Source organism: Giraffa tippelskirchi, chromosome 3 (assembly GCF_054371585.1).
Source record: "Giraffa tippelskirchi isolate mGirTip1 chromosome 3, T2T-mGirTip1v1.2.pri, whole genome shotgun sequence".
NCBI classification, from domain to species: Eukaryota; Metazoa; Chordata; class Mammalia; order Artiodactyla; family Giraffidae; genus Giraffa; species Giraffa tippelskirchi.
The window spans coordinates 25,773,695-25,800,036 of NC_137277.1; the positions used below are offsets into that span (position 1 = coordinate 25,773,695).

General features: G+C 53.4%; 3 long non-coding RNA genes and 1 other non-coding gene across 4 annotated transcripts; 1 reads left to right on the forward strand and 3 right to left on the reverse strand.

Annotated features, from left to right (window-relative positions):
* Positions 1-3,570: 3,570 nt before the first annotated feature.
* On the reverse strand, positions 3,571-3,815 carry LOC145542864 (uncharacterized). The gene is made up of 2 exons (XR_014080199.1): positions 3,745-3,815; positions 3,571-3,654 (listed from the first exon to the last, which is right to left on the reverse strand). It is a non-coding gene; the product is annotated as an uncharacterized LOC145542864 (long non-coding RNA).
* A 2,595-nt stretch (positions 3,816-6,410) lies between these two features.
* LOC145542863 (uncharacterized) lies at positions 6,411-9,997 on the forward strand. The gene is made up of 2 exons (XR_014080198.1): positions 6,411-8,990; positions 9,744-9,997. It is a non-coding gene; the product is annotated as an uncharacterized LOC145542863 (long non-coding RNA).
* Positions 9,998-11,779: 1,782 nt separating this feature from the next.
* LOC145542862 (uncharacterized) lies at positions 11,780-15,980 on the reverse strand. The gene is made up of 3 exons (XR_014080197.1): positions 15,921-15,980; positions 15,534-15,754; positions 11,780-13,500 (listed from the first exon to the last, which is right to left on the reverse strand). It is a non-coding gene; the product is annotated as an uncharacterized LOC145542862 (long non-coding RNA).
* Positions 15,981-21,205: 5,225 nt separating this feature from the next.
* Positions 21,206-21,312, reverse strand: LOC145543894 (U6 spliceosomal RNA). The gene has a single exon (XR_014081139.1). It is a non-coding gene; the product is annotated as a U6 spliceosomal RNA (small nuclear RNA).
* Between the last annotated feature and the right edge of the window lie 5,030 nt (positions 21,313-26,342).

Consider the following 26,342-nt stretch of genomic DNA (forward strand, 5'->3'; position numbering starts at 1 on the left):
GGTCAGGGATTGTCACCTTCAAGCTTTAGTCCACCCGGGGTCCATTGTGAGGGCGGTGAGGACCGTGGGGACCCATTTTGTCTCCAGGTCATACCAGATATTGGAAGCAGGTGCTTCCCCTTCTGTCCTCACTGGCCAAGACAAAGACAGGCCTCATGTGGGGTTGGTGGTGATGGGCTTCTCAGCATGGAGGGGAGCGAGAGGGTGTGGCATCCTCCTTTCCAGAGCTCTAGGTTGAGGGGACTCCAGGCTGGGAGGCACACTGGGGACTCCCATTGAAAGGCAGGAGACCCCTCATGGCGCCTCTGCCATGGCCCCTTCTTTATTCAGGGCCCCAGCCAGGAAGAGAAATGGCTCCGTTTGGTCAGGGTCATTGTCGTCTCAGCTCTGTGATCACTTAGCAGCCTTGCGGCGGGGCGTGGGGGTCGGTGCCCCTCCCAGGCCCAGGAGGCCAGAGGAGAGACATCTTGCTGATTTCTTCCAAATCGCGCCCTCAGAAGTTGGATAACAGGTGCTTAAAGAAGATGAAGAATTAGTGATTACTGAGCAGGCTGAAGTTTTGGAGTGTCGGGAGTAAACCATATTCTAATTGAGATGGATGACACAAATGGCAACAGAAGTGTTTATTGCATGAAGTAATGTATGTAATTTTGGCTGAATTTTGTTTTTCTCCTCATGAAATTCCAGTCCCTTTCAGTCAGGCTGTTGGTGTGTGTTTAATATTAACAGTTTCCATTGTTGTCGCTCACCCTGGGCCAGAGACGGGGCAGCACTTTACCAGCTTTACCTTGGTTTACTTCCCACATCTCCACTATTTATTTATTCAAGATTCATTCAAGGAAACATTTATTGAGCATCTACTATCTGCCAGGCATTATTCTGGATACTGGGAGTGGGGATACAGTGAATTAAAAAAAGAAGTGAGATTAAAAACTCTGCTCTCTTGGCACTTACATTCTAATGAGGGAGGGAAAAAATAAACAAGGGAGAAAACAGATATATAATGTCAGGTAAGTGCTCTGAAGAAAACTGGAGCAACATGAGGGGACAGAGAGTGGTGGGATGGGCTTCCTGGAGAGAGCCAGCCATTTGAATATTGGGGACCCAGCAGTGGAGGCAAGAGGAACAGCAAGTTTAGGGGCCCTGAGTTGGGTGTTTGCTTGGCTTTGGCATGTGGTGCAGCAAGAAGGCCAGTGTGTGGGAGCAGAGAGGACTCAGGGACTGAGCAGGGGCGGCAGGAGGCTGGATGGGGTGAGGGGCACAGCAGGAGAGGAGTCTGTGGGGAAGTACTATTATCAAGTCCAGGTTACATGGGGAAACTGAGGTCTGGAGAGATTCAGTAGTGAGTGCAGAGACTGGATACAAACCAGGCTGCCTCCACTGAAACCTGAGTGCTGACTCACTGTGCTCTCCTGTCCCACGGTGTGGGGTCTTCACTCTGTACAGGGGCAGGACCAGGGCTGGGTCACCACCTTAGGTTTCCTGAGGCTCTGGTAATTTAAGATTTGTTAAGTGATGAAAAAAGAAAGGCAGGCTTCCAACATCATGCTAATCCCCACATTTGAGTGTTGTGTGGGCAGGAACCATGCTTTATCTGCAGCCCTGGTACCTTGCATGGATCTGGGCATATGGTAGTGGCTCAATAGGTGTTAGAGGAATGATTGGAAGAATACTAGTTTTGAAGTAAAGAGACTGATTTTTTAGTGAAGCCTACAGTTTCTATAAGGAGATTAAGATTCGTGCTGTAGGAAGATCCTCAGAGAGCAAAATTCAACTCCACCAGTTTGCAGATAAGGAAACTGAGGCAGGGAGTGATGGAAGAGGAAGAACGCTGTTGTGTGCGAGGGTGTCAGGGAGACTGCTGGGATGGAAGGATGTGCTTCGCTACTCCCCCAGAATTGGAACTGCCAAGTGCTCTTCTCTGGATCAGAGCAAAGATTTGGCTTGGCTGGAACTAGGGATGGTGAGCCTTGGGGGAAATCCCACTGCAGAAAAATCTGAGATAAATGGGGCATGTTTGGGACTTACGGCTGGAGAACTTGATCTCAGATACGGTCAGTTTAGCAACGGAAGGAAAGAAATGATGTTCTGTTCAGCCTCAAGGATCAGGTGCCAGAATTTCCTGTAACATTCCCTGACTGCTTGTTCACTGGCTTCATCCAAATCTCCTCCTCCCTGTTCCCTCAGCCTGAGCTTCTCTGGCAGAAGCACTGATATGCCCTGTACTACATGGGCTGTGCCAGGGGATACCCAGACATTGCATGTCTTTCTGATATGTCTATTTGACCTAAAGATTTTTGGAGAAAAAATAATTCAACTATATATTTTAGAGCATCCTTTTTATTTTTTTACTCTTTATTGGCCACACAGCTTGTGGAATTTTAGTTCTTCAACCAGGGATGGAACCCCAGATCCTCAGCAGTGAGAGTGTGGAGTCCTAACCACTGGACTGCCAAGGAATTCCCAAGAGCACGCTTTTTATATTAAAGCGAACTAGGACATAATATAGAGTAAAATGTGGATGTTCATATGTACAGGTCTATTACAAGTAAACCAGAGGCCAGAAATCAAAGTATTTATGAATGAGTTGCTCTGAATGGCCTTCCCACTGGCCGGGGGACCCTGCTCTTATGGATCCCCCACAGGGAACTTTGAGAAATACTGTGTGCCCATAACCACCATATTTCCTCTCTGTCATTTGCGATAGGGCCCACTTCAGAATGGGGGCAAGTCAGTGACGGTGAGGAAGGACTGTCTAGAGAGGGCCAGAGCCCAGGAAAAGAGCACAGGCCCCACCTGAGGTGACAAGCTGGCAGAACCATCCCAGGACAGGATCTGGTAGGTGGGAGTGTTGGTTTCTAGGCAAAGGTGTTTGGAGCTCACTTCCTGGGGGCGGCGGAAGGGGATGAGTGTGTGTCCACAGGGGCTGGGAGGTTGCAGGTTTCAGCAAGAGGAGGCCTGAGCCACCGGCCCGGGCTGGTTCTGGCACCCCTTGCTCCTCCCAAGCCCTGCCGCAGATTCAGTCTACACACAACCACCACCCGCCACAGGGAGATGGAGGCCCAGGTGCCAGGCAGAGGGGCAACAGGGAGGAGGGTTCAGAGGGAGGTCATGGGTTGAGAGCAGGGCAGGGGCATGGGAAGGATCCGTCCTGGAGACAGGCAGGGAGGGAAGGGCAGGTGGCCCAAACTGGGTCCTGGGTGGGGCAGAGAGGGCACTGAGGAAGTGGAATTTGTCTGGAGTTTTTTTAGTCTTGGGGAGAGTGTTTCTGAGAGAAGGCGTTTAATGAAGAAAGGATTTTCTGATCTCCAAGGTGGAAGGAGTGGGACTGGGTGAGGGAAACAAGAAGATAAAGGGAAGAAGAAGAGTCCTGGGGCATCTTATTCCTTAGCTGTTTAAAGACAGAGTGGTATGCGCTGAAGGGAAGGCCCTACTCTGTGTTGGGGAAGAGACAAGATAGCCTTTAGTGGACCAACACTGACTGAACTCCTGCTAAGTACCAAGTACTGCTGGAAGGTCTTTACCTGGACTCACACAGCAAGCCTCACAATAACCCCAGGAGGCAGGGAGGCTCATTACCACCCATTTTACTGCTGAGGACCCTGGGACACAAGAGCTTAATCCCCGTTGGAAATCCAGATGGTGCCCAAGAATCTGTAAGGAAATCAAGCAAAAGACATAAACAGAGAGAGCTCTTCAAGTCTATCCATCTGCCCATCCATCCATGCATCCAAGGATACTTACCCAGTAGCTCTGTGTGCCGGGTACCATGAAGCCAAAGGCTTCTGTGATCTCCAACAGTCCTTACAGAATCCTCTGTGGTAGGTTTCCAACTTCACAGATGAGAAAGCTGAGTCTCTAAGGGGGTTACATAATAGCTCAAAGTTATGTAATAATAGATCATGGTCACAGAGCAAATAAGGAGCAGAACTAGAATTCATCCCTGGGTCAGGGTGACTCTTTGGGTAGGAGCAAGAGCTCTTGTTCTGAGGGAAGATAAGCCCATAAGTCAAATAGGAACTGCGTGAGTGAGAAAACAGAAGGTAGAGAGTGTTTCTAAAAGAAACCAAGGGACTTTCCTGTATTCCTCCCTTCCGGTTTGGGCTCTGCTCTCTGGAAATCAGGTTGACAACACCGCCAGGAGGGGGCGCTCCACTTAGCTGGGAACAACTAAGGAGGCAGGTGAGGGAGGGAGGAGTAGGAATTATTGATAAATAAAATTAAGTTGCTGATGGAGCAGGGTGGACTCCGTTCAGTCCTGTGCTCTTTTGTCCCCAGGATGCCCCCTGACTTCACTGACAGTGTTTGGCTGCCATCTTTGTCTATCTCCTAAGCCTCCTTCTTTCAACTCTGTCTTGTTCCTTCCTGCAGGAGCAGGCCACACCTGGTCCCACAGGTTATCATACCAGGTGACCTCCCTGCCTTCCAAGAACCTGGTGGCCCATCTCCCCCTCAGGGCTGGCCCCACCCCCCTGGTTTCCTGAGTGGAATTCCCCTCAAGGGGGTAGCACTGATTACAACAGGATTGGGCCTTGGAAACCTTGGGATTTGGGGTGAAAGGTGACCTAAGAAAGTTCTTAAGGGCCATGCCCAGGGGCTGCAATTGCTTAGCCCAGAGGGGGCCAGAGCAAAAGGAAGGAAAGGGGCCTGGGAATGGGAGCTGTCCTCTTCCCCAGAGCTAGCCGGGCTGGGGTGCCTGGATGCCCTTCACCTTCACCCCAGCCCTCAGGCAGGAAGCATGGGTCGGCAGCTGTACTACTCTTGGGTTGGGCATGGGAGGCCCCTGCCTTAGGCCTCAAGGTTACTAGCCCTGTTCTGGCCCTCTTCTAGCTGGATCCCCCTTCCCAAGAGTGAGGACTCCATGAAACCAAGGGGAAGACTTGGCACAATTTCCTAACTAGACCCCAGAATGTCAGAATTCCCTGCCCAAGCAGCGCTGAACCTGCTGTCCAGGTCTACACAGGCTTTCCCCTTCACTCCCATCTTTCCTAGCCTGGACCCACTGAAACTCCTAGGCCCCAGTGCCTTTTGGGTGTGGGTGGGGTGATATCAGGGGGAGAATGGACTCTAGATGGTGGGCTACAGCACCCAGAACTACATGCATAGTTCCCTTTCCTGGTGTAGGGCAGAGAAGAGAGAGCTCCAGAGGCTGGGGCCTCCATTTATGTCCTTGCCCTGGCTGACCCCTCATCATTGCCCCATCCCACCTCCTAGAACCCCCAAACCCCCATAGATGCCCATCTCATTATCGCCCCTATCCTATCTCCTGAAGCCCACAAACCCCCGTAGATGCCCATCTCATTACCACCTCTCGGTCTGCATTGGAGAGAGAGAGGCCCAAGTGAAGTGGAAAGTGAGGAAGTTCTTCCCAGAGTCTCACTGGCAGCCCTCCTGCTAGTCCCACCTTCAGGACATGGTTTTTGGCAGACGCATTTAAGGGGTCAGTTTTCCTCAGGGCTGGAGAGAGGGGCCAAGGGCTCTCCTTTGCCTCCCCTCACCACCATGCTCAGAGTTTGTGGCCCTAATGGGACCTGGGAAATGTTACTGCCTCCAAGAAGTGACATCATCTTGTTTGAAGTGATCCCCTAGACCTCCCCCAGACCCCTCCCTGCTTTTCCCAAGAATATCTCCAATCCCCTAGTTCCTGCCTATGATACCTGTTTCCCAGGGAGCAGATGCCTTAACCCCCTTCTCTTGCTCGCCCCCTTCCCCAGGGTCCCCAAACTCCTCAGCACCCAGGGCCTCGTGGATTGGCAGAGATGGAGGGGAGGCTGGCCCAAGCCAACTTCTGGGCTCCCACAGGGAGGGGTGTGTGTAAATCTGGCCTCGTCCCCTTCCCTCCCCGAGCCTGCTGTCAGCTGGCCAGCCTCATCCCTATAGCAAAAGCACTTCCATGCGGGAGGGAGGGAGACTGCTCAGTGGGAGAAAGATGAAGCCAGTCCCCCACGTGTCAGTGAACAAATTGGGCCAATTTGGTGTGATTAGTGAAGAATTCACATCTGGCCAGCAGAGTCTTCCCCCCACCCCCAGCCCAGGCTGGCTCCTGCTCCCCATTAGAAGCTATTTTCTCTGACGGCTCCATTTGTCTCTGTAGTGGGGGGTTTGACAGCTCCCTGGCCAGCCTGGGGGGCCTGGCTCTGAGTGAGAGGCCCAAGGCCAGGCTGCCTGCCCACCACCCCCTTAACCTGCTTCCATGGGCGATGGCATGCTCCAAACAGGGCCCAGGCACCTGTATGCCCTGTGTGTGTGTGTGTGTGTGTGTGTGTGTGTAGATGCACAGCTGGGTGGGGCCTGGGGAGCAGCATTCTCCAAGATTTCCACCAGGTTTCCCTTGGCCCTTAGCATCTTACAGAGTGATGGTTATGCTTTGAGATCAACAAAGATTCATGTGTGTGGAGGGGGTGGGGGTGGGGAGGCAGGGTCTGGTGTTTCCTAAAAGAAAACAGCTAGGCGTGTATAAAGGAGGGAGGGCCTGCCCCCACTTCCTTCACCCCTTCCCTGCCCCTCCCAGAGACGGCTGCTGCAGCTACCCCTCAGGAATGCCTGTGTATGACTGTTGCACAGCTGGAAGGCTTGCCCCTAGTAGTTTCAAGGTAGTACCATTAGGGGTGTGGCCTTCAAAGTCTTGGGTCTTCCTCCCCCAGCAGTGACCCTAGGTTGCCTGTGTCAAAGGCAATTTGGGGCTATTTAAAGGAGCCTGACCTAGAGGTCACCTGGGCAAATCTCTTCCCTGGGGAATTACCACCAGATGGCAACCTGGGGCTTGTCTCCTCAAAGATTCTCCCTGGTTGCCAGGGAGCACCAGGGTTCTGCTGTTGCCTGAAGTATGTGAAAGGGCCCAGGATCACAGTCCCTGGATGAGAATTCTCCTGGAAGAGAGATGACTGGGGAGAGGGGTCCTAGACTGCAGCATTGGGGAAGACTGCTTTCCATTGTGATGTCATATAGTTTTGGGGTGGAAGCTTCTCAGGCTTCCAGCATTTTTCCATTGCTACATGGATACCTAAAGAAAACCAGGAGGAGTAAAGGGAATCAGACATCTGTGATCTCTCCAACCTCCAAAGCCCCCTGAAAAAGGGTGACCAGTTGTCCCAGTTTTTCCCAAACTAAGAGGTCTCCAGGGATGTGGTCTTTCTGTGCTGAAGCCAGAACAGTCTTGGGCAGACTGGGACAGCTGGTCACGCTACCTAAGCACCAGCCCCGACAACCAGGCAGAGAGTTGGTTCTTCTGAGATCAGCTGCCTGATTTCTCGTTTGACTTTATTTTGTCCTTACCTGATTTTGCCTTATGCCTTATTATTATTTGTGCGTTGCTCAGCTTTCTTTTCAAGGTAGTGCCTGGGGTGTTGGAAGGATACCCTGACTTGGGGGGCCACTGGGGCAGGCAGTGGGTTACTTAGTGATTCATCTCATTCATGCTGAGGACCATGGGCTTGGGGTGTGATCACAGCAGCCAAGCTGGCCTGCTCTCCCAGGGCACCGACCACCCAGCACCCATCTCTAATTAAGAGAGGAACCTTCAGAACACCCACTGTGTGTGGTTTCTGGAGTTATTATCCCATTTCAGAGATGGGAGAACTGAGATGGAGTCATTGGCCCTAGGGCGGAGTTGTGGCAGTGCAAAGCAAGATCTCCTGGATATCTTCCCCCCCCCACCCCTTACTCCATCTCCTGTTCAGACAGAGACTGCTGTTTTCTTGAGGTCAGGAATAAGCCCTCTGCCCCAAGCTGGGTAGGGGGATTCCCTTGTGGCTCAGATGGTAAAGAATCTGCCTGCAACGTGGGAGACCCAGGTTTGATTCCTGGGTCGGGAAGATCCCCAGGAGAAGGGAATGGCTACCCACTCCAGTATTCTTGCATGGACAGAGAAGCCTGATGGGCTATATTTGGTGGGGTCGCACAGAGTTGGACTAACACTTTCACTCTCTCTTTCCCAAGTCAGGGAGTCAGTTGCTCCTCCCCTGAAAGTGGCCTCAACCCCACTCCCCAGGCATTAATTACATAATTAACTGCGGACAGAGAAGGGGGAGAAGGCCATCCTGGCATGATTCCAAAGGCCGAGAAGACTTCTGAAAATCTAGATATCAGACCAACTTCTACCTGCTCAGCAGCAACTGGCCTCCCTGAGACAGAACGGAAAGAAGCCAAGATGTAAAGAAGATGGCTGAGAGTCCTGGAGCGGGGAGGACGACCAGTGGGCAGAGTAGTACTTCCATGGTCCTGGAGGAGGGGTGCTCAGGGGCTGGCCCCCACCTGCTCCTGCCCTGACCCACCTCCCCTCCACATGCCTCTTCCCGCCAAACCCCTCCCTCCCTCTCCTCTGCACATAAGCCCAGGGCCCTTGGAAGCCAAACAGAGAGAGAGGCTGGAGACAAGGGCTAAGCTTGCACTTCAAACTGTGCGTGAAGTGCCAATTTGAAGAGGGATATGGAAAGTTCTCAGGAGTCTCTGCTAGTCTCCTGGGTCTGATGACCCTGGGGCTACGAAGGCATTTGGGGAGCTGCACAGCTCCTTTTTCTGGGCAACCTAGATGCCACTGGGGGGAGTTCCTCTCCAGGAGTGGTGCCTTGTGCTCTAGTCTGGAGGAGGGGTGCTGGGCCCACTTCAGGGAGAGGCTCTTCCTGAAGACGAGGACCCATCTACGAAGCCCCTCTCTAGTCCATTTGGCCTTCGTGGAGAACCCCAGGCCTAGGGTGAAGGGAGTGCATTTCCGCCTCTGTACCAGAGCAAAGACGCACCTCACTGTGACACTTGGTCTCCACCTTGGGGAAGCCTGCAGGTGGGGTCCTTGCCTGTTTACACCCTGTCTGAGTTTGCTTCAAGCCAAAGGCAACTTCCTGTTTCCACCAACAGGCCCCAAGAGGAGATCAAAGGCAAGAGCCCTGAGTTCAGGGAAGAGGAACTGAGGCTGGCCCATGCCGTCAGTGTGTAATAGGAGGGTTGAAACCTCTGTGGAGAGCTGGAGCAGGAGATGGATACAGGGAACAAAGGTAGAAATCCCAGGGACCCGGGCCTAGGACTTGGCTGTGCCTGTCCTGTCCTGACCCTTCCTCCAGGAAGCCCAGGTCATCTCTCCATCCCTGAATCCTGACCTCGTGGCACAGGGTGCGCCCTGCTCCTCTGCTGTGTCCCCAGCAGGGTTTTCTTGGTCTCTCCCCGACTCTGGGACTCACTCCAGAGCACTGGTCACAGCAAGAGGAGAGAAGAGGGGGCGCGGTGTGTGTGCGGGTGGGGGTGGGGTGGGGGGGTCGCAGCAGGGAGGGGGTGTCCTCCCCTCCCCACCCCTCCCCTGGGGCCCGCCCCCACCTCTGCCTGGCGCGAGGCAGGAGGGCGGGGCGGCCGGCGAGGGGCTCAGGCGCGGCGGCGGCTGTCACTCACGCACTCACGCGGGAGGAATGCAGACGGCAGGGCTGCCCTGTGGTCACGTCTCCGCCCCACCGACGGAGGTAGGCGCCCAGGTACCCAGCCTGTGGGCCTTGGGAGCCCGCCAAGCTGCTGATGAAAGGCTCCACGGATTAACCCTTTCTTGGCCGCACCCCTTCGCTGCCGCCAGCTGCCGGGTGGTCGCCAACCACGAGGGGCAGAGGGGCGGGATGCTGGAGCGGCGGTTGGGCGGGAGGCTGGGCGCGCCGACTGAGTGGGCGTCTGGGCGCTGGCGGGGGGGTCCTCCACCTCCACCCCGCTGGCCTCAGGCCCCTTTGGTCCTAGGGCGACACAGCTGAGAGCCAGGTCTTCTGTGACAGATGATGCCACCTCCCCCGCAAGGCTCTCCGCGGGGCGGGCCAACCTCCCATGATGCTGTGCCCTCTCCTGGAAAGTACCTTGAAGCTCTGAGCACTGGACCAAGAGTCCAGAAATCCATATATTCATGCCGTGCAGACATCCGAAGCTCTAAGAGGGTCAGCTCAGCTGTTCGAGTCAGGGAAAGTGGGCTCTAAGACTGAGTTTCTCCAATGTATAGAATTACAAGGTCAGTAATTAAAAATGTGGGATTATGTACTTGTATGTTTTACTAGCAACCTACATTTCCGCCCCTCCCCTCCCACATCCCCCAGGCAGGAGTCTCAGGCAGATGCCTAGTACATAAATCAAACAAAGTGGAGAGTTTCTGGTTGGAGTAGAGGGTGAAGTCCCCTTTCCCTCCCACCCATCTGATGGGAACACCTAGGGAGGATTCCAGGGAATGCGGTTTGGAAAGCTGTGAGGTCTAGGTGTGGGTGATGCAGAATGCATCTCTTTTCATTGAGGGGTCTTGCCAGCCAGGCATTTGCTCTCTGTCCAGGGCTCACCCTGGGGCATACTGGGATGGCCTGAGGTCTGGGCTCCTGCTTCCAGGGTCTGAGAACTGAGTCCTGAGCCCTCCACAGAGGACTGCAAATTCCACCTCGAGTTTATTGTTCAGGGTCTATGTCTGGGGCCCACACTCCCTCTTAATACTCTGCACGTGGCTGGACCCAATGCCACCCCACAGCCCTATGTTTTTCCCAGACCCTTCTGTTATCTATTCTGCTAAGAGTTCCAAGAATCCAGGTGTGCACAGGGATATCTAGTGGGCAGGGGTGAGGAGGGCAAAGCTCTAGGAGCTAAACTTGCCTCAGAGTTCAGATCTTTCCTTCCTCATCTCTTCCCCATCTTATCCAGCCTCCATGGGGAGTTCCTCTTGGAGGGGTAGGAATGCCAAGAGGAGCAGGAAGTCAGAGGTTCAGTCAAAAGGCAGTGCCAGGTGAGGGCAGGAAGCGAGGAAGACCGGTGCCCAGCTCCAACACCCACTGCCCACCCCCACACCACCCCCTGGTGTCTATGAGCATTACCACTCTGGGGGAAGCTATGCCACCCCGAAGCCTTTGTGGAGAGGTAAGAGAACACTGGTTTTGGCTATAGTAGGAGAATGGAGAGTGGACATCAGGAGTATGTCCAAATATAGCTCAGTTAAGTTCAGTCGCTCAGTTGTGTCCAACTATTTGCGACCCCATGGACTGCAGCACGCCAGGCTTCCCTGTCCATCACCAACTCCCGGAGCCTACTCAAACTCATGTCCTTTGAGTTGGTGATGCCATCCAACCATCTCATCCTCTGTCATCCCCTTCTCCTCCTGCCTCCAATCTTTCAAATATAGCACATCTTCCTCAAAAACTGCTGCCTTGGGTATGCCTTATCCAGCTTGAAGGCATCACCATCTCCAAAGCAGTATGACTAGAATTTGCAAGTCATCCTTAATGTCCACTCCTTTCATCATCCAACTGGTCACCAAACCCCATCCTTTCTGTAGTATTAGTAATTCGAACTTTCCCACTTTTCTTTCCACTTTGATTGCTCCAGATGCAAAACTGAGACCTTTTAAAACGAGTCCCTGAGATTATTGCAACAAAGTCTGGTTCCCCTGGCTCCAGGGGGGCACACCCCAACCCCCATCCCTCCTCCGCACTGTACTAAGGGATCCTGGAATCTCAGAACACAGGTTGGAACATGCCACTCTCATGCTCAAAAACCTTTGATGGCTCCCCACTGCCAGCAGGATAAAGTCCCAACGTTGCCTGGCATTTACAGCCTGCCCTGATCTGGTGCCAATTTCCCCTGCCAGTCTGGGCCTCCCCTATGCACTTCACCCCCTTAACTCCAGCCACATCTAGTGGCTTGTTTCACCCTAGTCATACTGCATGCTTTCATGGCCCACCACCTTGGCTCACAGACAAGCTTGTTCCTGGCACTTACGGTGCTGTGGGGGAGAAGAATTAATCGCATAATCCCATAAATAAACATATCCTTACAAACTGTGATAAGTTCAGGGTATCTTTAGGAACTCAAGGAGAACTTATAATGGGGGTGGGACAGATTTAGACTGGGGACTCAAAGAAGGCTTCTAGGCAGAAGAGGCACTTCAGGGTATTGGATCCGAATTACTTTCTGCGTTACCCTTTGGATGCTTGGGAAGGTTATCTTTGATCTTTTGTCAGGATGAATTTCCCTGTCTATACACCCAGATTTCTTGGCGTCTCTGCCTAGCTTATATTTCATTCTGTCTTGAACTGGAATCTGCCTTGTGTGTTACAGCCCTTAGACTGTGAGCTAGTGAGGGAGGGGAGTGTTGCTCATTCATGCTTAGAATACCACCCTTCAGCACATAGGAGGTCTGGAACACAGTAGGCCTTTGATGAACATGTTTTGATTTTTGAGGTGAGGATGTGGAGACTTCTGCATTGCATGCACGTGGTGTGTGTGTTGTGTGTGTGTTAGTCGCTCAGTGGCGTCTGACTCTTTGCAACCCCATAGAGTATAGCCCATCAGGCTCCTCTGCCCATGGAATTCTCCAGGCAAGAATGCTAGAGTAGGTTTGCCATTTCCTTCTCTAGCATGTATATGGAGATAGACCTGAAAACAGGAGACATTCTCTGAGAGGTATTCAGCAAGGATTGGTGTGGAAGGGAGGTGTTGGCAAGATGGTCTTCTAGTCATCTCCTCTCTCCAAAGCTCTGTCCTCTCTCTGTCTAAATGACTCCCAACTGATACTTCCCACTGTGCCTCGGAATCCTCCCAGTTCCTCGGAAAGAGCAGCTCCCCTCCTCCTTCATCACCCAAGCCCAGATGATCCATATTTGGAGTGAGTAGGGAATGGTGGGAAAGGGGCTCTCTTTCCTCCTGGGAGAGTGGGTGCTGACATCTGAAGGTATAAGTGTCATTGGCTCCGAATCTGGGCTTTTCCATCCTCAAGGTCTCAGCTACCCAGGAGTGGCCCCCAGAGGCTGCTATGTTGGCGTGATTGTAGGCCTGGGAGATAAAGATTCCTTCTTCCCCTTGGCTGCACCCCCACCACTAAACGCCAACGAGTCCCTTCCAGCTCTAGCTCAGTGGGGACAGAGCACAGGGGGAGAGGAGGGGTTAGCCTGGCTGGCTTCGAGGAGGGAGAGGAGGAGGGAGACTGACTTGGGAATGACCCTAATGTAGAGTCTGTCTCTCCACAGGCCCTGTCCTTCCTCCTGACCTTCCCCCTGACCTCAGCCACTTCCAGATCACAGGGCAGCAGACAGTCTCCCAGATTTTCTAGTTCTTTCTGGCTTTGCTGCAAACTTTCCCAGCAGTGGAGAATTTTGGATGTGAATAGGGAGTGCGGTAAGACTGTTGAACTCAGAGAGGGACTAGGTCCATCAAATCCCAGTCCAGTCCCTGTGGGCCAGGGTCTTTGGGTAAGCTCCCCTTCACGAATCCTTTGTTCTGACGGTGAGGATCCAGTCCCTGCCTCAGGGGGATACCAGTCTGAGAGTGGAGATCCAGCCCTGTCGTGAGGGTCCTCCCAGGGTGCTGAGGGTTACAGGGTGAAACCGGGCGAGAGACACTTAGCTCCTGTAGGAGGGCGGGCAGCTAAGGTGCCCCAGCAGGCTATCCAGATGGGGCAGCTCCCTCGGTGCACTCCTTCCCTCGGAGCAGCTGTGTCTGCTAGTCTCACTGTACTCTCTCTTGCTGCAGAAGCCAGGTGAGCAGTGGCGCTGACATCACAGGTGGCAGCTGGCAGGTGGGGAGAGCGGGGGAGGAGGAATGTGCCCCAGGCCCCAGCAGGTGCCACTGGACAGTCCAGTAACCCCACCCCTTCCCCATGACCTGCTCATCTCACTGCCTGCCTGCCACAGTCCTGGTCCCTATGCCAGGGGTCATAGCCAGGTCCTGGGTTCCAGGTAGCCATTCCTGAGAGGATTACCCTCTGGACACAAGGCATTATCACTGTCGAGCATTAATCATTGCCACAACTGCCATTTTAAGAATGTGGACCCTGGCTGGCTTCTTTAATCCTCAGAGTTAATACTGTATTACTTATATTTCACAAGTAGGGAAACCAAAGCTCAGGGCGGTGAAGTCACTAATAGTTTACCCCGTGCAGCCTGAGTGGAGAAGCAGTGGACAGGCAATCCTGAGGGTTAGAAGAAGAGCTCATCTCGTGGATTCACAGCTCCCATGAGGCTGAGACAGGGATTCAATCAGAGGGCCCTTCTCAGTCCAGGAAGGAATTGTTCCTTACAGTGAGAGGGATCAGACAAGGGCTAGGAGTAGGGACAGGGGCAGTAGGCCAGCACTCTACCGCATGCCAGGGACCCTGCACTGAACCACCTCCGCCAGCCTCCTCCCCTCTCCCCCTGAAGCTGAGGGACCAGACGGGGAGATGGTGGCTTCCTAGAGCCATGATCTCAGCAGAGAGCTTGCCAGGCCCCCTCCCCCAACCCCATCCTCTCCTCAACACCCCCACCCCATGTGGTGGCCCAGGTGGCCCACTGCTGCAGGCCTGGGGCAAGCATCCCTGAGACACCCAGGTGCCTCATGGGACTCTCCTTGGTGATGCCTCAGAACATGGGCGGGGGTCCAGACCAGTGAGTCCAGGGAGAGACGACCCAGCTTCGCTCTACCCTCCGCCTGCTCCCTCCCCTCTCTCTGCTCCCCCCCACCAACTTCCCTCCCAAACACTCACTCATTCATCCCCCAGACCACCTACAAACCACCCATTTGCCCAGACCACACAGCTCCTCTGCCCAGCTCAGCTCCCGGGGATAATGGCCGCCCCACCCCCATCCTTTCAGGGCCCACCCCCAAGCCTAATTACCACCTTGGCACCTCCGGGGCGGGTGGGGGGGCATTGACCTCCACTTCTGCTTGGAAGTCTCTTGGGCACAGAAAGCCTGTTTTCTTCTGGACATCAAGGGGCAGGAGCAAATTAGAGACCCTCAACTGAGCCGCACTCTGGTCCTTCCCACCCCACCACCCATCTTCGGGCCCAGGCTACTGGGGCAGGGCAGGAGGCAAGATGGTGGAGACCTTCTTTGCTCCTCAGTTCTCCTGGGCACGGTAAAGGGATGGAGGAAGGAGCAGACCCAAACTGCCCTCAGGTTCAGGTCAAGAAGGACTCCCCAGGAAGAGCACTGGACCAGGAGTCAGAAGACCAGGATTTAGTTCTGCTGCGCTGACTGCTTGCCCTCTCCCCGCCACCCGTCCTGGCCTCAGTTTCTGCGTGCATGTGGGAAAGAGAGAGGACAGCTGTTCTCTAAGATGTCTAAGGCTCTAACCCCAGGGAGGTGACTGTAAGGTGCTGACTGGGGGTCTCCACACATGCTGAGGGACCGCTGAGCACAGAAGCAGGGAGAACAGAAGTGGATGGAAGAGGCTGCCACAGGAGGGCAGGGGCAGGACAGGAAGACAGAGCTGGGCTGGCCTGACATCTGTCAACACTGGGTGGGAGGCAGGACTGGGTGGCCTGCCAGGTTAGGAGTGCAGAGTCAGGAAGTCCTCACAGGTCTCTGTCCCCCAAGTCCCCTCAGCATCAGCAAGACAGTGGTGAGGGAGGGCCTCCCTGAAATGGCCTGTGCCTCTGGAGGGGACCCTCTGCCTTCCCCTCTGCAGTGTCTACACTGACCCATGTCCCAGGGCAGGTTCCAGTCACTTCAGTGCCCAGCATGGGCCCTGGCTCAGAGAAGGTACCCAGTAAATGTGGGATGAACAAATGAGGATGGAAAAACTAGGGGCTGACTGAGGGGAACCCAGATGTGTGAGCTTACCTGCGGCTGCGGGCTTGGGTCGGCAGGGAGAGAGGGGAGCCGTGGGCAGGGGTGGCATTGGTGGCTTCACTCTCACCAGGAGAAGCTGAGCGAGGCCTAGGCCCCGGGGGCCAGGGCCACCACGGCTGGGCCAGGGCGGATGAGGTGGTCTCTGTGGGGTCCCTCTAAGGACCCCTCCTTCCCCATAATTACTTCTGATTAGCTTCACCACAAAAGCCAGGCTGGAAAGAGAGGGATGTTTGGGACATGGGGGAGGGGACAAGGTGGAGCAGAGCACTCAGGACATGCAGGGCCCCCAGCTGTGCTCCTTCAACATACACCACACACACACACACACACACACACACACACACACACACACACACAAACACACATACACACACACACCATGATCTGGAAAATTCCAGTGGAGCCCCATCTACTGAGAGTAGCAGTGATCCAAGGACATCAGGCACTTTAGACAATTCACTCATATGTATTAACTCACAATGCCCCCTCCAGAGTTCTCGGAAGGGAGGGTGGGTGGGCAGAGCTCCCAGGCAGAGGGGAGCAGGAAACAGACTACACACTCCAGGCCAGAAGGGAGCTTTGGCAGGCGTGTCCACCATCCCAAGACAGAGCCCTACCTGGAGAAGCCCCTGGAGCTCCCTGCCAGGTCTCAAAAGTCCTTCTTGGTGTCCAGCTGGCCTTTCTGCCTTATCTGTGCTAAGGTGAGGATCTGCAGATAGATTCCCCATGTCCATGGCTCTTACCCACCTACCCCTTTGAGACAATCCATGCTGGGTCCTTGCCTGGAAGCCCAGAGGCTGGGGTCCCTTCCTCTTTAACCTGGGGGCAGGAGCCTCCCTTCCACTTCCTCAGCAGGCAAGTAGGAGCTCCAGCTCAGGTCACTTAGACTCATCTTCCAAGAAAGTCCCTGGGGAGGGAGCAGCATGAGAAGTGTCCTCTCCTTCCTGACTGTTCTGGGTAGGCACTTGTGGACTGGGGGAAAGGGATGAAAGGTGGGACATGCCTGCTTTCCGGGAGCCCCAGCTTTGGGGAGACTGGATCCAGTAGTAGTATTAACTAACAAGCAAAGCACAAAAATTTACTCTAGGTCTGAGCACCAGGCTTCCATGCTTTACAGACATTCTTTCACTGACTCCCTTTTAGGGAGATCCCACACCCTTGCCATCCAAGGTCTCCCCAGTCTGCTAGGGGAAGCACTGATCCAATACCTTCCCTTACAAGCCCCTAGTCTGAAAAGAACTAACCCCTGCCCTCATGGAGCCTCTAGTCTGAAGCGGGTACGCCTACAGAATGGGTACTCCTGACCCGGATTCCTCCCCCAGAGGGAGTTGGGTTTTTAGAGATACCAGGGACTTGGAGGCAGCAGCGATGGGGGAAGGCCCGCGGGCTTCCTGGTGGCGTTGGGCTGCGTGGAGGAGGCGGCTGGCCGGGCTGGGCCCTCGGAGGAGGCCGCCCCAGCGGCGCTCCCACGACCCGGGCAAGGCCGTCTGGGCGCCGTCTCCGGTCTCGGGGCCTGCGGTCGGGGCACCGCGGGGCCGTGTTTGAGCCGGTCAGCTCCCCGCGGAAATTACAGGGGCGCTCGGCGCTGCGGTCGCGCCCCCCGGGGCAGCGCCCGCTGGTTGGAGGCGTTTAAATTGAAAGCAGCTTTGGGGAGAGGGGGCGGGCGAGGGGCGCCGAGCAAGGGGAGGGGGCGACTGGGCACAGCGACCCCTTTGTCTGCGCCCGCCGAGGGGCGGAACCTTGCGGTGAGCGCGGCGCCCCTTCCCCTCGCTCCAGCCTGGCCGGTTCCCACGCCGCCCAGCCGACCGAGGCCCGCGCCGCTTCTCCACCTGGGTCTCTGCCTTCCCTCCTGAGGCAGCGCGCGGTTCACCTCCTCCAGGAGGCCCTCCCAGACTAACAAGCACTGCCAGTCCGCGCGGGCGTCCCCGAGTCATGGAAGGTCAGGAGTTCTGGGTTGAGTCCTCTAATAGGTTCCGTGACCTTGGTCAAATCTCCTCTTTCTCTGGGCCCCAGTGTCCTCTATAGAAAGGTAGATACTTAGCCCTTTCTGCCTACCTTAGTAATGTTAAAGATGATTTGAGTCAATTGTCAGGGAAAGTGTTATGAAAACTGTAAAACGTCTAAGGAATAACACTGTGTGCTGTGCTTATTCCCTCAGCTGTGTTTTTGTGACTCTTTGTGATCCCATGGACTGTAGCCAGCCAGGCTCCTTTGTCTATGGAGATTCTCCAGGCAAGAATAATGGCTGCTGCTGCTGCTAAGTCGCTTCAGTCGTGTCCGACTCTGTGCGATCCCATGGACGGCAGCTCACCAGGCTCCGCCGTCCCTAGGATTCTCCAGGCAAGAATACTGGAGTGGCTTGCCATTTCCTTCTCCAGTGCATGAAAGGGAAAAGTGAAAGTGAAGTTGTTCAGTTGTGTCCGACTCGTAGTGACCCCATGGACTGTAGCCTACCAGACTCCTCCATCCATGGGATTTTCTAGGCAAGAGTACTGGAGTGGGTTGCCATGTCCTCCTCCAGGTGATCTTCCTAACCCAGGGATCAAACCTAGGTCTCCCGCACTGCAGGCAGATTCTTTACAGTCTGAGCCACCAGGGAAGCCCATGAATACTAGAGTGGGTAGCCTATCCCTTCTCCAGGGGATCTTCCCAACTCAGGAATCAAACCAGGGACTCCTGTGTTGCAGGTGGAATCTTTACCAGCTGAGCTACCAGTGAAGCCCCTGAGTAACAATAAATACCAAAAATAATGCACCCTCCCAACTCTTCCATGTGAGCTAGCATTTGTACATAGGGGTACTTGTGCTGAGGATGGGATGGGGGAGGAGTTAAGCAGCCAACAGCTTGGAGCAGGGGAAAAACCATGGTGGACTTCTTGGAGGAGGGGAATGTAGAACAAGCAGGGCTAGGAAGGAGTGAAGGGAGCAATATTGGAAAAAGGAGATGGTGTCTCTGCCCCTGGGGATAAGATCAGGGGAAGGAGAGGCAGAAGCCAGGAAGGAGGAGGCTCTCTATAAGATGAACTTGTCCTGCCTGCAGGCTGCAGTCAAAGAAGTGGCTTGGGGTGAGTGTCCGTTTGCTCCATTGGTGGGTGGCATGTCTCCCAGGATGGCAGATTGGTGGCAGAGCCTGGTCCAGTCCAATGGTTGGGAAGGAATGCCTGTTGCCCCTAGGGCTGTGCTCCCATTGGCCCCTCACTCTTCTTTTCCTGAGGGCTCTGGGCACCCAGAGGATCATCCCTGGGCTCTGGGCACCAGGTGCAGGGAGCTTGGCTTGTTGTTTCCTTTGCTTCCAGCAGCAGCAGTGGAAGGTTGTTTGCCAGGCCTGGTGCCCAGGGACGTACCCAGTTGCTCCACACCTGGCAGAGCTGCACATTTCTGCTTTACTTCCTGGAGGTCCTTAGTGGGCAGCCAGGGATGGGGGCAAAGCCCACAGTTCCAGGTACCTGACACTTGGGGCAAGATGGAGAGCTGAGCCCGGCCAGATGGGGGAGGAATCTGTCAGGGCTCCCGAAGAGAAATCGAGGAGCAGCCCTGGAAGGGGAGGAGAGAAGAGGGTGAGGCCTAGTGGGGAAGGAGAGCCGATGGGCTGCACCAGGTGTTTCCACCAGAGGAGCTCCCTTCCCTGTCCTCTATGACACCCCCTCGGGGACCCAACGCCTCCTCCAGAGCCCAAAGCCCCTCAAAGGCCTACAAGCAAGAGCCTGGATCTGGCAAGTGGGATGAGATCTACAAGTGGGCTTTGGGGCACAGACTGGGGGGCAGCCTGCCAGCTCTGCCTGTCCCCTTTTACCCCTTCCCCTGGCCCAAGCAGCTGCTAAACCCCCCTGGCATGTCCCAGGCTCGTGTCAGTGGGGCACAGGGCAGGAATGCCTCAGGAAAAGAACAAAGGAGCCCACCAAGGGGGGTGATGACCAAGAGTGACCTGACTGGTTAGGGCTGGGCCACCCCTGTCCAGAGAGCTTGCCAGACTCAAGGACCGTCCCTGACCCCCAAGCCTAGGATCCACCAGACATGACCTTTCCCAGGGGCAGGGCTGGAGGCTTCCTGAACACCACACTGCACTAGCAGCCAGATACCAACAGGCCTCCAACTTCATCCAGGCTGAGGGCTCCATCAGAAGCCCTCTGGGGGTGTCTCTTCTGCCCCTTTCCTTCCCTATCCCCCTGAAGACTGCCCATTGCCATGCCTCCACCTCCTTAGAGCTCAGACTGTCTTCTGCATATGCTGCCTACCTCTCAGATCATGAACAAGCTTTTCCCAAGCCCAGTTCTTGCAGGTTGGGCCAGGATTGGGAAGGAGAGAGCCAGGTACCCATAGGTCTTGACCTGCAGCCCCATCATGGGCTAGGTCTGAAAGAGGCAGTATTGGGTTTTATCTTTGCCCACTCTGCCCAGCCCCAGAGTCCTAGAGATCATGAGCTTTGAGCAGGAGGGTCCTGAGGCTGAGGCCTCTATAGGCCCTGAGCCCCAGCTGACAGGCTCAGCATGGAGTTGGGGGTGATCCTCCTGGTTCAAACACTTCCTTGGGGCCAGGGATGGAACTTTTGGGAGAGGGAGCAGGACAGGAAGAGGCTTACTCATCCACCTGGGTCACCCCTGTCATCAAAGTACCCGTGGGAAGGTGCCACGGGTGTGACCATCACAGAGAAGAGTTCTATCTCCAGACTGCAGGTCTGATGCTTCCAGAAAGGTAGGCTGGGGAAAGGGACCCAGATGGTGAATTGCCCCACATGACCTCCAAGGCTCCTTCTTTTTTTTAATTGATTTATTTTTAATTGAAGGATAAGTGCTTTACAATATTTTGTTGGTTTCTGCCATACATCAACATGCATCAGCAATACATATACATATGTCTCCTCCCTCTTGAACCTCCCTCCCACCTCCCACTCCTTTAGGTTGTCACAGAACTCCCCTTTGAGTTCCCTGAGTCATATAGCAAATTCCCACTAGCTAGCTATTTTATATATGGTAGTGTATATGTTTCTATGCTGTTCTCTCCATTCGTCCTGCCCTCTCCTTCCCCTGCTGTGTCCACAAGTCTGTTCTCTATGTCTGCTTCTCCATTGCTGCCCTGCAAATAGGATCATCAGTACCATCTTTCTAAATTCCATATTTATGCATTAGTATATGATCGGAGAAGGCAATGGCACCCCACTCCAGTACTCTTGCCTGGAAAATCCCATTGACGGAGGAGCCTGGCAGGCTACAGTCCATGGGGTCGCTAAGAGTTGGACACGACTGAGCGACTTCACTTTCACTTTTCCCTTTCATGCACTGGAGAAAGAAATGGCAACCCACTCCAGTATTCTTGCCTGGAGAATCCTAGGGACGGCAGAGCCTGGTGAGCTGCCGTCTATGGGGTCGCACAGAGTTGGACACGACTGAAGCGACTTAGCATAGCATAGCATTAGCATTAGCATATGATAGTTGGCTTTTTTTTTCTGACTTACTTCACGCTGTATAATAGGCTCTCAGTTCATCCACCTCATTAGAACTGACTCAAATGTGTTCCTTTTTATGGCTGAGTAATATTCCATTGTATATATGTACCAGAGCTTCTTTATCCATTTATCTGTTGATGGACATCTAGGTTGCTTCCATGTCCTAGCTATTGTAAATAGTGCTGCAATGAACATTGGGGTATATGTGTCTTTTTCAATGAAAAAATATGGAATGCTTCACAAATTTGCATGTAATCCTTGCACAGGGGCCATGCTAATCTTCTTTGTATCGTATCTGTATTACTATATGTGCTGCTGAAGTGAGCGCCCAAGCCTCCTTCTGACCTAAGCCTCTGTGGTCCTATGATCCTTGTTGTTGTTGCTCAGTCATGTCTGACTCTGTGCAACCCCATGGACTGCAGCATTCCAGGCTTCCCTGTCCTTCATTATCTCCCTGAGCTTGCTCAAACTCATGCTCATTGAGTCGGTGTAACCATCCAACCATCTCATCCTCTACTGTCCCCTTCGCCTCCTACCTTCAATCTTTCCCAGCATCAGGGCATTTTCCAATAAGTCGGTTCTTCACATCAGGTGGCCAAAGTATTGGAGCTTCAAATTCAGCATCAGTCCTTCCAGTGAATATTCAGGCCTGATTTCCTTTAGGATTGACTGGTTTGATCTCCTTGCAGTCCAAGGGACTCTCAAGAGTCTTCTCCAGCACCACAGTTTGAAAGCATCAATTCTTCAGCACTTAGCCTTCTTTATTTATTGTCCAGCTCTCACACCCATACATGACTACTGGAAAAACCATAGCTTTCACTATACAGGCCTTTGCCAGCAGTGATGTCTCTGCTTTTTAGCACACTGTCTAGGTTTGTCATAGCCTTTCTTCCAAGGAGCAAGCATCTTTTAATTTCATGGCTGCAGTCACTGTGGACAGTGATTTTGGAGCCCAAGAAAATAAAATCTGTCACTGTTCCTGAGCTCATGTGGTCCTGAGATATTGCGATTGGAACTATTGCCATCACAATAGTAGTGCCAGGCACTGTTATAAAACTTTTCATGCATGATCTCATGTACTGCTCCACAGTGAGAGAATTGAGGCACAGAGAGGGCAAGTTTGCTCATCCCCAAGAGCCCTGGGACAGGCAGCCCAGCCTGGATCTGTCCGACTTCAGAGCCTGCTCGTTTACCTGCTTCACTGCAGCTTTTGTGACTCTAAACCCTGCTTTCACAGGGTCCAGAACTCAGCCAATCACCAAGTTCAACATCAAGTCATGACTCAGCATCTTTGCTGGGGAAGCAGCAGGTGGGAGGGGTGGATCCTAGCTGGAGAGCTGAGAAGACAACAGTCCTCTGTCCTCTACTGGGTCCTGGAAAGCTTCTTCGAAGAGGAGGATGGGCAAGAGAAGGAAGAAGAGGGGGAGGAGGGGAAGAGTGTATTTCAAGATATTTAGGAGGTGTGGCCATTCCAGACAGCAGGGTGGGCACTTGGAGGGATAGGACCTTGTTTAAGAATAGAGGATTGGAGGGACCCAGAGGGATAGGACAGAGGAAGGGAGTCAGGTCAGGCTGTATTCCCTTCTTCCACCAGGCCACGGACTCAGACCCCAAGGGGAAGATAAACCTGTGCCACATGGCCCTCGGAGAAAGCCTCCTGTTTCTCGCCCCCTCCCCCTAGCTACTTAGCCCTCCAGGCTGGAGGCCACTTTCAGTCACTCACAGGCTGAACCCTTAGGGGAAGGGCCTCCGTTGATCTCCCCCAGGGCTGATTAACAGCAAAGAGCTGGAGGCAAACACTTGCTCTTCTCCTAGGAGAAGGCTGTCTTTGTTTCCCCAAAGGAATGGCACCCACAGACCTCTCCCCTCCCCACTAAGGAGACAAGGCTGCCTTTGCAGGCATCTGAGGATGGATAAAGGAGAGACAATCAACACCCAGTGCTAGCCTCTGGGCTAGTGGGAACACCCTCACTTTTCAGAGGGAGACACACTGGCAGGTGCAGGCACTTACCCAAAGTGACACCAAGGAAAAAGTCTGCCTGCTGGTTGGTTCGGAGAAGGCAATGGCACCCCACTCCAGTACTCTTGCCTGGAAAATCCCATGGATGGAGGAGCCTGGTAGGCTACAGTCCATGGGGTCGCTAAGAGTCGGACACGACTGAGCGACTTCACTTTCACTTTTCCCTTTCATGCACTGGAGAAGGAAATGGCAACCCACTCCAGTGTTCTTGCCTGGAGAATCCCAGGGATGGGGGAGCCTGGTGGGCTGCCGTCTATGGGGTCCCACGGAGTTGGACACGACTGAAGCGACTTAGCAGCAGCAGCAGCTGGTTGGTTTGGTTCTCTTCTGGCTTCAAGGTGCTAGGGGTCTGTGCCTAGCTGGTGCATGTTGCTTTCCTCTAACTCCCACTCCACCCACCCCTGGTCTACGGGTTTGCCCATGAAGGAACTACAGTGGTAACTAGGTCCCTCCTGGGAGGTAGGGCACAAAGCACCCCCAGTACAGGCCAGTTCCCTCTTCTGCATATTGCAGCTTTTCTGCTGGCTGACCTTGACCTAGGCTTAGCCTCCTACATTTTAGGCACAGGGCTAAACATTTGAGCAGATGAAATGCAAAGAAAGGCAATGCCAAAGAATGCTCAAACTACCGCACAATTACACTCATCTCACATGCTAGTAAAGTAATGCTCAAAATTCTCCAAGCCAGGCTTCAGCAATACGTGAACCGTGAACTTCCAGATGTTCAAGCTGGTTTTAGAAAAGGCAGAGGAACCAGAGATCAAATTACCAATATCCGCTGGATCATCGAAAAAGCAAGAGAGTTCCAGAAAAACATCTATTTCTGCTTTATTGACTGTGCCAAAGCCTTCGACTGTGTGGATCACAATAAACTGTGGAAAATTCTGAAAGAGATGGGAATACCAGACCATCTGACCTGTCTCTTGAGAAACCTGTATGCAGGTCAGGAAGCAACAGTTAGAACTGGACATGGAACAACAGACTGGTTCCAAATAGGAAAAGGAGTACGTCAAGGCTGTATATTGTCACCCTGCTTATTTAACTTATATGCAGAGTACATCATGAGAAACGCTGGGCTGGAAGAAACACAAGCTGGAATCAAGATTGCCGGGAGAAATATCAATAACCTCAGATATGCAGATGACACCACCCTTATGGCAGAAAGCGAAGAAGAACTAAAGAGCCTCTTGATGAAAGTGAAAGAGGAGAGTGAAAAAGTTGGCTTAAAGCTCAACGTTCAGAAAACTAAGATCATGGCATCTGGTCCCATCACTTCATGGGAAATACATGGGGAAACAGTGGAAACAGTGTCAGACTTTATTTTTTTGGGCTCCAAAATCACTGCTGATGGTGATTGCAGCCATGAAATTAAAAGATGCTTACTCCTTGGAAGGAAGGTTATGACCAACCTAGATAGCATATTTAAAAGCAGAGACATTACTTTGCCAAAAAAAGTCCGTCTAGTCAAGGCTATGGTTTTTCCAGTGGTCATGTATGGATGTGAGAGTTGGACAGTGAAGAAAGCTGAGTGCCGCAGAATTGATGCTTTTGAGCTGTGGTGTTGGAGAAGACTTTTGAGAGTCCCTTGGACTGCAAGGAGATCCAATCAATCCATCCTAAAAGAGATCAATCCTGGGTGTTCATTGGAAGGACTGATGTTGAAGCTGAAACTCCAATACTTTGGCCACCTCATGCGAAGAGTTGACTCATTGGAAAAGACCCTAATGCTGGGAAGGATTGGGGGCAGCAGGAGAAGGGGACGACAGAGGATGAGATGGTTGGATGGCATCACCGACTCGATGGACATGGGTTTGGGTAGACTCCGGGAGTTGGTGATGGACAGAGAGGCCTGGCATGCTTCAATTCATGGGGTTGCAAAGAGTCGGACACGACTGAGCGACTGAACTGAACTGAACTCAACTTTCTCCCTTTCACAGATGAGGAAGGTGAAGGAATGTATCAAGACCACACAGCTGTGAGCAGTGGAGGCGAGATTTGTATCCAGGATCCTCTCTTAGGCTCCCTATGACTCCCTTTGGTGATGTGATTGCTGGGTGTGTGTCGCTCCCCTAATTGGAGTCCAGGTGGATGGAAGAGTAATCTGCCTTCTGACCTCTCAACTGGCCGAGAAGGAGAGGCCTGGGGCTCTGCCTCTAAAAAATGAGGACACCTCTCCCAGCCTAGGGTTCGGGGCTGCAGGAGGAAATCAGACAAGTTGTGAATCCAGCTTCCTCTCTGCTCACCCTTGTTGTCAGCTGGGTTTCCAGCTCCCTCCAGGATCAGAAGGAAATGACTCCTTTTGGAAAGAGGATAAGGGTGCAGACTCACATCCTGTTACTTGCTTGCTGTGGGACCTTGGGGAAATTACTTCTCTGTGCCTCAGTGTTGGCATCTGTAAAATGAGGAAATCAGAATACCAGGATCATAGGGTTAATCAGAGGATTGCATTGGGGAGAGTTTGCAACACTGCTTAGCACACTGGTAAATGTCCTCAAGAGAGGACTATTTTAAAAGAGGGGCCATCAAATGTGGGCTGTCTATAAAAAGGATACGGTTGGTTTTTAGTAGGGGGGTGTCTTGATTTCCTAATTTTTCAAGGCTTAGAATTCCTGAGAGGGGAGGAAAGGGTGGATGGTTTCCAGGTGACATTCCTCCCTTCCCCCACCTCCCCAGGAGGATAAAAATTCCTCCCAGGTTTCTGTGCACTTTCATGTGGAACCTGCTGAGCCCTGCCAGCATTCCTCTGCCCCTCCTGTCAGCTGGGGGCCGGCGGAAGGGGTCATTAGCCCCTTTTACAGCTTTGTAAAGTGTGATGGTAGACGCCTCTACCTGAGATCCCAGCTGGGACCTGCTTGAAGCCTTGAAGCAGGTGACCCGCCCCCCAGAGGAGGGGCTTTAAGACTGAGGACAGGAAGAAGTCCATCGGGCAGGTGCTCAGGGCTGCCTGCAATGCACACTGATGCCTGCGGTGGGGACCGGAGGACCAAGTCTGGTTACTTCCCTGCCACCATTCCTATCCTGAGGTCCCCTGGAGATGGGTTCTATGTGAACACCAGGGGACATGAACCTCAGTTCTGTCCCTGCCCCAGCAGCTCCCAGGCTACAGCCCTAGAGTGACATATGACCCAATGAGCCTGAGCTGGGGGAACCAGGGAGATGGAGAGGAAAGCTGCCTGGGTAGGAAATCAGGGCAGGCTTCCTGCAGGAGAGGGCAGGAAAGATCAGGAAGATCAGGACTGGAGCTACAAGGGTTGGCATGGGGGATATCAAGATGTGCTCTTTTCACCCTCTGCCTCAGAGCTTGTGTTTTCCTTGCATCCATCCATCCATCTATCCATC